This window comes from Panicum virgatum, chromosome 5N (genome assembly GCF_016808335.1).
Source record: "Panicum virgatum strain AP13 chromosome 5N, P.virgatum_v5, whole genome shotgun sequence".
In the NCBI taxonomy this organism is placed as follows: domain Eukaryota; kingdom Viridiplantae; phylum Streptophyta; class Magnoliopsida; order Poales; family Poaceae; genus Panicum; species Panicum virgatum.
The window spans coordinates 37,148,398-37,158,099 of NC_053149.1; the positions used below are offsets into that span (position 1 = coordinate 37,148,398).

Below are 9,702 nucleotides of genomic sequence, written 5' to 3' on the forward strand. Positions count from 1 at the left end.
GTAATACGGCACGGGGACACATGGTGATAGCATGCAGCATGACGAACCCGGCCAGGGACGCACGCTGGTGACCAGTGATGCACCATGGTGGCCTGTGGCCAAAGGCTCATTGAGTGTTTGTTATACTAGTGGAGATGCACGTGCCACATGCACGTGTTTAAAGAATATTTATATTTAAAAACATCGCATGTTTAAAACAATTATTATATTTAAAATTAACATGAAATTTAAAATTGATATAACAAAGCAAACAAATTGTGATACACTTGAAATGTTGATATTTGTAGTCGCTTCAAATAAGATTAAAATTATTTTAAGAAAAAGGAAAATCGTGTTTTTCTTGAGTCCACACATCGTGGGCGCGAACTGGGGTCTCGGTCATCACTGTGCCCACAAGCATTCCATATGCCACCATATCTGCACAATACAAATACAATTATATATATAATAAATTAACCATAACACAAAGTGAAACGTCCAACTCCTAAAGCAGGAGCCCACTTGAGCTTCAGGCAGCTCCAATGAGCTTCACAACACGTATATTCAAAATTGCATATGATGTTTTAACACCATTGGCTGTCACAGAAATAACACAAATGAAATTATTTCAAAATTGCTAATCACACAAGCAAACATGATCCACAACCAAGAAATGAAATATATCGCTCGCAGCAGCAGCAGCTGGTCAAGCATTCCGTGCTTCATCCTTATCTTTTGCAATGTCACCCCAGGAGTTAAATAACTCAGACTCAATAATATTATTTTTGTGATCCGCTTGTTTTATTTCAACCTATTAACCATAGCCGTGTCAAAGCTCTTAATTATTTATCAAAATTAATTTAGTAAAAATCTGTAAAAAGTTTTTTTCCCTTAACAACCTAACGATGCAAACAGATATCTTCGAAACTACCCATTTTCAGAAAAGAACATAAACTGGGACAGAACTAAGACACCTGAAATTCTTTCAAAATTGGTAATCAGGCAGAAAAGAAAAGATTCAGAACCATGAAACTCATACCTTAAATGTGCCCCTTCCAGCAACATTTGGGCAAGCATCTTGTGCTGCATCCTTGTCGTTTCCAGTGCCCACCCTAGGGGTTGAATAAGTTAGACTCAAGATTCCTGTTTATCTTGTCAGCTTGATATGGTTGAACCTATTAACCACAATCATATCAGACCTCTTAATTCTTTCTTAAAATTAGCTTAATAGAAATATGTGATAAGATTAATTTTTTCTAAACAAACTGTGCCAACTCACTTGCAGAGCTCCAAAAAGACTTCAGTTTCTTCTGGGACTCCTTGAAATTGCATAGGCTCTCTCTTAGCATGCATTCAGACTGTTCAAAGCTCAACATAAGTAGTTGAAGGACAAAGAAAAGAGAAAGTAACACTTAAGCTCATGTCCACTGGACCAAAGATAAATCTTGTGTAATAAGAGAACAAAATTTCACCTGGAGTTTTAGCCATCAAGCCCTTTGCTGTAAGTTGCAGTCAAGTTAGACTGACCAACAGGGCCATAAAAGTACACTTCAATCTCAGGAGAAGCAACCACACTTTCAAATTCTACATTATCAACTGAACAAACCTATACACCATGGGAGGTACAGGGTTATCAAAATCATAATCCCATAAGCTGAGCAGATTTGTGGTGAACACTGGTGTAATGTACCTTTGCATTAATCAGGTGTCATATGAGAATCAATTCATTATGCATCAATTACCAAGATCACAATATAGTCAAGCCATCATCGATCAAGTAGTAGAAAGCAAAAGATATTTCATCAGGCAGTGAAATTACCTTGAATGTTCCATCACCAATCTAGGCACACGAACAATGCACATGCACCCACTGACCATCAAATTTGAGTATTGTATTTGGAGTTCATACCTGCACCATCAAGCAGTTCTTGTCGGAACAAGTCACAAAAATTTCAAGAGAAATGAACAAAATATATTACCATCAGAATGCTCACCAGCTACCTTCAAATTGTTTGAATAAAAAAGAATGGAAAGAGGGTGATCGAGGGGGAAAAAAACATCACCTTGAATAAGTCGACGACTTTTTCGACTGAGTAATTTAATCTTTTACTTCCTTAAAACCTAGCATTCCACTGAATAAACTGAGAGCAAATGTTGGCATTTACACTTTTTACAGCATATATGATATGTATCAAACATAGCAAGTGCTATTTAGCTTTAAAGCTTACTAAAAGGATACCTGATGAGAAAGCAGTAGCACGCTTCCTCTTTTGAAGTCTGTTAACAATTTTGTGAGATATTTTGTGGTTTGGTCAAGCATTAAGGTCTTTCATGTGGGCCTAAAAGAGATATTTTGTGAGAGAGGTGGGTGGGTTTGAGTTGGTAATAGTTGTTTTCAATTCTTTTATTCTTTATAGTATAATAATAAAGAAGATAAGCTGGTAAATGTTTGCCGAGTGTTTCTGAAGAAATCACTGAAACACATAATTTTTTTCATGTTTGCAATGATGGACGTGGTTTCATCTCTGGAGTTGTATTACGCTCCGAAACTTCTCAGACTCGCTGGTTATTTTCTATTGAAAACTGACTCGATGGCTATTTGTTTACCGTATTTACTGTATGATCCTAATACTATATGTTCTAGGTGGACTTCAGAGTTCAGAAGTTATAAGACGATGCAAAACAAAACACCTAAAAACAGCTTGGAGCTTTTGCAAGACCCTAATAATTCAGAGGTGCACTTAAGCTATACAATTTAGATTTAGTGCCAATAATGGGTTCAGATAAATTATGTCATTTTTTATTAGAATTTCTATAAATACATCCTTGCTATGTATATATATATATATATATATTATTTACTACATAATATTTCAATACAAATTAATTATTTTTAAGCTTTTATAAACCACGAGTGGCGGGGTGGCGACTCGAGCGCCCGCTCGACCCCCAGCCGCCGCCACACAGCACAGACGCCTCTGCCCGCCGCGTCGCCGCCCGAGCAGTCCGCCGGAAGCCCATGCGGCCTGCAAGGAGGACGGCGGCAGGCCCCTTCCCTTCCTCCAGTGGTTTGAGCGGGCGCGGCCATCCTAACTGCCTATGGCGGCTCGCCGGTGCGGGTGGCGTTTCGCGGCTGGGGTGCTCGTGGTGCCATGAATCTAAACACGGCACCGGCCTGATCCGGTGGTCGGGCTTCCTATGCGTGCGTGGTGGTGCTGGCTTCAGCTGGCGTCGATGGTGGACCGGCAACTGGTGGTTCGCGGTGCGGGCGGTGTTCCGTGGCGGCGGAGCCCGAGGGGCCACGGATCCGGCACAACGCCGGGCGGATCCGGTGGTTGGGCTGCCGTCCACGCGTGTGCTGGGCATGAGGCGTGATGGCGCCTGGGAGGTGGCGTCCTGCTGGTGAACTACGGAGCCGTGCGGCATGGGCGTGCATCGGGCTGCTGGCAACAAGCCTGCGACAGTGAAGACAGCAGGGCTGCAGCGTGGGGAGGTCGTGCGTGCCGCCACGGCGAAGTGAGGCCACACATAGCGGCGACTGGTGTGCGGCGTGATGGCAGTCTACGCGAGGTGCAAGGAAACATGGGCACCGGTACTGCCCCGAATGCCCTTCCACGACCGTGGTCCTAGGATTGCCGGGCTGGGTATGTGCTGCGGTGTGGATGGGATGCTCCGAGCCAAAGTCTTTGCCTACATTGTTGCTAGCGGCAATGGCGGTGGCGCCCTTGGGTGTCGTTCTCCCCCATGGGGGCATCACCTTGGAGCTCCATCTCTACAGCATGAGGTTCTTTGGGTGAAAACCCAATCCAGTTCTCTGGACGAGTGACAGCGGTGCCACCAGCGTCGTTCCTTCCTTAGAAGCGCACCCAACTCGGCTTTGACTTTGCTGGTGGCGATGATTCTGGGGAGGCCTATTTTGATTGCGGTACAAGGTGACATGGTGCAAGTTGGCGAGCTACTTGTGGTTCCTAAAGTCGTGTGGTGGCGTTCGCAATTTTGGTGGCAGTCAGGGGTTGTCGCAATGTGCCAGTGTGGCCACTGGCAACAGACTGCAGCGGCTGGCATTGCTTGGCAACCGTTAGTGCGTTGTGGGATAGTGTCGGGAGATGGTGCTTGCAACATTGGCATCATGGGACGACTTGACTTGCAGCGGACTACGGCGGGTGGCTCAGCTCCGCTGGGAAACTTCGGTGTGGTGCATTGTCGGAAGACGGCGCAAGCGACTACTTTGGCTTCTAGGATAACAGCAGGAGCCTTTGCGTAGGTGAAGCAACGAGGCGATGTCGACCTTCGGTGGTGGCTTGGCTGTTCAGTGGAGGTTCTATGATGCGGGCATCACTGCCCTCCATCCTAATGGCAACCTCTGAAACACATCCATGACGTGGAGTGCTGTGGCGGATGTGGCGAGGTCCCCACGTGTAGTGTTTCTTCGAGGCGACGAGAGCGAGGTAGAGTCCAATGACAGGTGTGGCAAGGCTCCCGTCATTTGTGCTTTCGCGGTTATTCATCCTGTCAGGTGGAGTGTGGCATTGTAGCGGCACTTTGGCGATGGGTCTCACATGGCAGTGACCTTCTTGGTGCATTGAGGTCTGCTCTTAGGTCCCTGTAGATGCGGGGTCAGGGTAGGATGTTTCGGGGACGACTTTTTGAGAGTGTGTCTGCTGGTGGGCGCCGTATCTTAGGCTTCGATCTTTCTGCCGTTGTTGAGACGAGTCAAGTGGTGCGGTCAAGTTGACGTCCCAATCCAACCGGTCGGCGTTTTTTTCGTGTTGAGTGCAGCTAGTTTTGTGGTTGAGTTGAGTTGCCGTGATGTGGCACGGGTTGATGTCCCAATCCAACTGGCCAATGTTTTTTCTATATTGTTTGTCTAGTCTGGGCTTATTCTTCTTTTTAACATAATCGGCAGCTCTCCTGCCTCGTTCTTCGGGTTTCTCAGGTAGCTGGTTTGTGTCAAAAGTATTGGATGACAGTTTGGTGGACCCTTGAAAATACACCCCGGCCTGAAACTTTAGTAGTCTATGATGTCTTTTTCCTATATTCCAAACCATGTGCAGCTTCAGGGAAGCGGATTAAACAAGGAACACCAGTTCCAAGCCGTATGATAGCCGGCCGTGAGAGACAATTGATATCTCAGCAAGCCAAAAGTATCGTGTGCAAGCATTAGAAGCCAATGGAGTATCAAATAAATTCGCTCCCAACCATAACATTTTTGTGTGTCGTATTGCTCACCAGTCACCATGGCTAAACAATGTTCTTCCCGTAAGCATGGTTTCATCTTCTTCCTTGTCTTGTTTATGCAACACCTTCATACCAACACAGCATCAACAGCACGATGGCAACCCATGCAATGCGATGCTGTATCCAGCAGCCCTTCATGCAGCTCATTCCTCTATGCTACTCCCTCCGTTCCAAATTATAAGTCATTCCAAGAATTTTGGAGAGTCAAACCATCTCAAAGTTTGACCAAAATTATAGAGAAAAACACAAAGATTTATGACATTAAATAGATATACTATGAAAATATAGCTAACAAAGAATCTAATGATATTTAATTGGTATCATAAATATAATTATCTTGTTATATAAATTTAGTCAAATTTTAAAAATTTTGACTTTCTAAAATTCTTGGAATGACTTATAATTTGAAACGGATGGAGTATTTATGAAGGGCGTAGCTTTTCTGAAATAGCCGCAGTGTTTAATGGCAGCGCATCTCTTCTCCGTCCGATCAAACGGGCCTCTGGTGTGGTGGATGTGTTGGTGGGTGTGCCCTGCACGTGCGAGGCAATCAACAGCACCATGAGTGCTCTCTTCCATGACACTCTATACTTGGTGCAGCCGGGAGATACGCCTAAACATGTCAAGAGCGAGATCTTCAGTGGGCTCGCAATGAACTTTGGTGATGGCAAGATGCCAAGATCCTCATATCAGGTGACACAATTACGGTTCACCTGCCATGTGGGTGTTCCTCAGGAGCAGCAAAGGGTGTGTTGTCATATGCGGTGCAGGAGGAAGATACCCTGCCCAAGATTGCAAGCTTGTTCAGAACAAGTTCGCGAGATATCTTAAACCTGAACCCGAGCTTGGTGAATCCTGACTTTGTTCACCAAGGGTGGATCTTGTTTGTCCCAATGTGAGTTGATGGTTCCTCTAAATAAAGTGACTCACTGGTTTTAGCAACTAAGCATTAGTTTTTCCTAATTACGATTTTTGTAGTAAACTACTTAAATTTAGAACTGATACACAAGTCTTTGGCTATTACTGGTACTATCTGGATTCTATGTGTTTTTCAGAATTAGTAGTTTATTTTTTTCAATACAAAGTATGTATTCTCAAATTTAATTCTTTCCAAATGCTGTGCTGTATCTTGCAATATGTTCTTTTCTGCAATTCAAATAGAACATGAGGAATGTTGAGTACCTTCTCCTAGCTGTGATGAGTGAATTGTCAACCGTGCGGTGTGATCGTGTACTTGGTCTTTGGTTGCAGCTACACGGGCGTCGAGTGTCGACGGAGAGCTGCCGTGGAGGTGCTGTGGCCCATGGACCGTGCGGTGGACGGCGGTGAAGGGCAGCCGGGACCGGAGCTCAGGCCGGGCGGCAGCTGTGGCGTCCACTCCTAGATCGAGGGCACAAGCACCGGTGGATGGCGGGTTTCTTGGTTTGCGCCACAAAACCAAGTTGGCGGACGGCGGTTGAAGACGCCAAGTCGTGGAGGCACGGGCGTCGGTCTCGGGACTGGCTGAGGAACGGGCGTCAATGGCGTCTAGGGCCTCGCGGCGGGCGAGGAGGTGACAGGCGTCGGGCGGCGTCTAGGGCCGTCAGAAGGCCGAGGTGGGAACGGCGTCCAGGGCCACGGCGTGGAGGCGGGAATCTTCCCGCGCGTGGAGTTTTGGCGGTTTTCTCAAAACCGGCCACCTACCCGGGTTTCGCGGACCCTCCAAAACCGCGGATCGGATCTTCGTCCCCACGGCTGCATCGCGGAGAAGACTTCGACTCGAAGAAAGAACCTTGGCCGTCGGATGAGTCCTTGTATCTTTTCCAGTTTTGCCCCTACGGGCTTTCTAGTGTCTAGTTAAGTCTAGGGGTAGTTTAGTCTTTTAGTTCTAGAGTTAGTGGTCTTAAATATCTCTCACCCACTCTCTCCTTGGTGCTCTCCTTTCCTGGCGCCCAAAGCCCCCTCTCCTCTGTGTGCCTCCTCCCTCTCTCTCTCTCTGTTCTTCCTCCCTCTTTTCTCTAGGGTAGGATTTGGAGTGTGAATTTTTGAGACTTTGTACTGAGATTGGATGGGAAAGGAGGCCCTTCCCTCCTTGTGCCCTCCAGGGTGTTAATTTCGTCTTAATTTCATATGCATCGTGCTTTCTTTGCGATGAATTTTGAATTCGATTTGTTGATTGTTGGTGCACGAGTATGTGATGATTGTGTGACTCTTTGAAGTGATTCTAATCCACCTAGCCTAGTGCTAAATCCTACGGAATCATGAGTCTTCTCAAATCGAAGCTTTTCACGTTCTAGGAAAACCCCATTCTTGCTCGGGAATTCCTCGATTCCTCCCAAACCATGGAGTTATTCGTCGATTCTTTTGGTGGGTATGTTCTCAAGGTCTTTGTGATCGTGCCTGCAAAATTTGGGCCCCTTTAGACTTGTTTTGATCCTCCAATCATCAAGTTTTCCAAAGGTTGCGGGCTGTGAAACACCAGTTCTGCTTGGGCTGGGTTTTTCGTTATCGCTGGTTGAACCAACGCTTGAGATCAAGATCGTCGGATCAACCGGTGAGTACAAGTTTTGGCTTTTAGGGTTTTTGGCCTTTCTGCTTGGTTGCACCAGTGCATTAGTTCCACATGCATCGGTTCAACCGGTGAAGCTTCACCAGCGACCTCTACGTGCTGTTTTGCTCGTTGCACCGGCGTATAGAAGTTCATCAACGTCGGTTCAACCGGTGCTCAGTGCAATTCATTTTGTAGTCTCTTTGGACAACTGCACCGACGCTAGGGCTTTGTTTTCATCGGTTTAACCGGTGCTCTTTAAGTCCGTTTTGAGGCGTCTCTGGACAACTGCACCGACGTTGACACTTGATTTTGTCGAATCAACCGGTGCTTGCTTTTCTCTTGCTGCCGGCTCTGTGGCGTCGGTTAAACCAGTGAAGACCTTCTTCACACGTTGGTTTAATCGGTGCTCATATACCGTGCTTTCTTTGTTGCTTTCTCACCGTTCTTGATTCGATCTCTTCGCATCTTGTTCCTAGGGATTGTGCTTTGTGTCTAGCTCAGCTATAGCTACACTGTGCACATTCTAGAAGAGAGGGCTTGTGGTGCGCGTTTGGGATCATAGGTCAAACTTTCCCTGAAGAAAGTTTTAATTGACTCCTATTCACCCCACTCTGGTCGCGGCCCATAACCCACAGGTCCCAGGTTAAGGTTTTCATTACCCTAACCGGTTTGAAAACCATTTGGCGACCATGGCAAGTCTTGGTAAGATCCCTGTGTTTACCGGCGAGGACTATGCCTACTGGAAGGTTCGCATGCGGGCTTTCTTGCAGAGCTTGGGAGCCGAGGTTTGGGATATAACCAAGAACCAGGCTTACGAGGTGCTTGCCGTTCGGGTCACTCCTCTTCAAGTGACCGAGCATGAGGCTGACGCCAAGGCTGTCAATGCCTTATTCGCTGGCGTTTCTCGTGCGGAGTTCTCACGCATCCAGGGTTTTCAGGAAGCCCACAAGATTTGGATGTGCCTTGAGAACTACCACAAGGGTACACCTCAGGTTAAGGCTAGACTTTTCGAGACTCACCGGCGTGAATATGAGAACTTCACACGGAGGCCGGGTGAGAGCATTGGCGACATGTTCAGTCGGTTTCAATCGATTGTGAACAAAGTCAGTGCTAACAGATCTGCTGATGCCCTTGACTACACAGAGCATGAGAAGGCTCTCAAGTTGCTCTACGCACTTGACCGCTCTATGTGGGATCTCAAGGTGAACACGATCATCGAGTCTGCAGGCTATGAGACTCTGACCGTGAATGAGCTATTCAGCAAGCTCAAGGCCACTGAGGTGGATAACCAGACACGAGCCAAGCTCAATGGTGCCCCTCCTTCCAAGAGCATCGCTCTTGTGACTGGCCCAGGTGGATCGAGCTCTAACGCTAACTCTGCTCTTGACTTTTCTCTTGCCTATTTGCCTTCTGTTACAGATGAGCAATTAGAGACGCTGGGCGACGACGACTTGTGCCTCCTCATCAGCAAGTTCTAGAGTATCTACCACAACAGGCAGAGGCGAAAGAACCCCGGGTGCTACCACTGCGGCGATCCGAACCACTTCGTTGCCGACTGCCCCAAGAAGTCCGGCGGTGGCCAGAACAACAACTTCGACTACTATCGCCACTGCCACCGCGACGAGGGAGGCTCCAACAAGGAGCGGCGGCGCCACAAGCACCACAGCCATGACCGAGACAAGGGAGGGCGCTTCGACAAGGAGTCGATCAAGAAGCACTTCCAGTACAAGGCCAAGAAGCGGGAGAAGGCTTTCATGGCGCAGCTCAGTGACCTTGACAAGAGCTCCGACACCGACCGCTCTTCTTCATCGACCTCCAACAACGATGACTAGAAGAAGAAGAAGCAGGACAAGGAAGCCACCGGCTTCATCGGTCTTTGCTTGGCGGCTGGTCGGTGCAAGAGTTTCTGCACCATGGCGGGCGAGGACAATGGTGCTCGTGCGTCTCCAGGTGGA

General features: G+C 47.3%; 1 long non-coding RNA gene across 1 annotated transcript; it reads right to left on the reverse strand.

Annotated features, from left to right (window-relative positions):
- Window positions 1–862: 862 nt before the first annotated feature.
- On the reverse strand, window positions 863–1,680 carry LOC120676404. Its single transcript, XR_005675802.1, has 3 exons — window positions 1,670–1,680; window positions 1,259–1,585; window positions 863–1,154 (listed from the first exon to the last, which is right to left on the reverse strand). It is a non-coding gene; the product is annotated as an uncharacterized LOC120676404 (long non-coding RNA).
- Window positions 1,681–9,702: the final 8,022 nt, after the last annotated feature.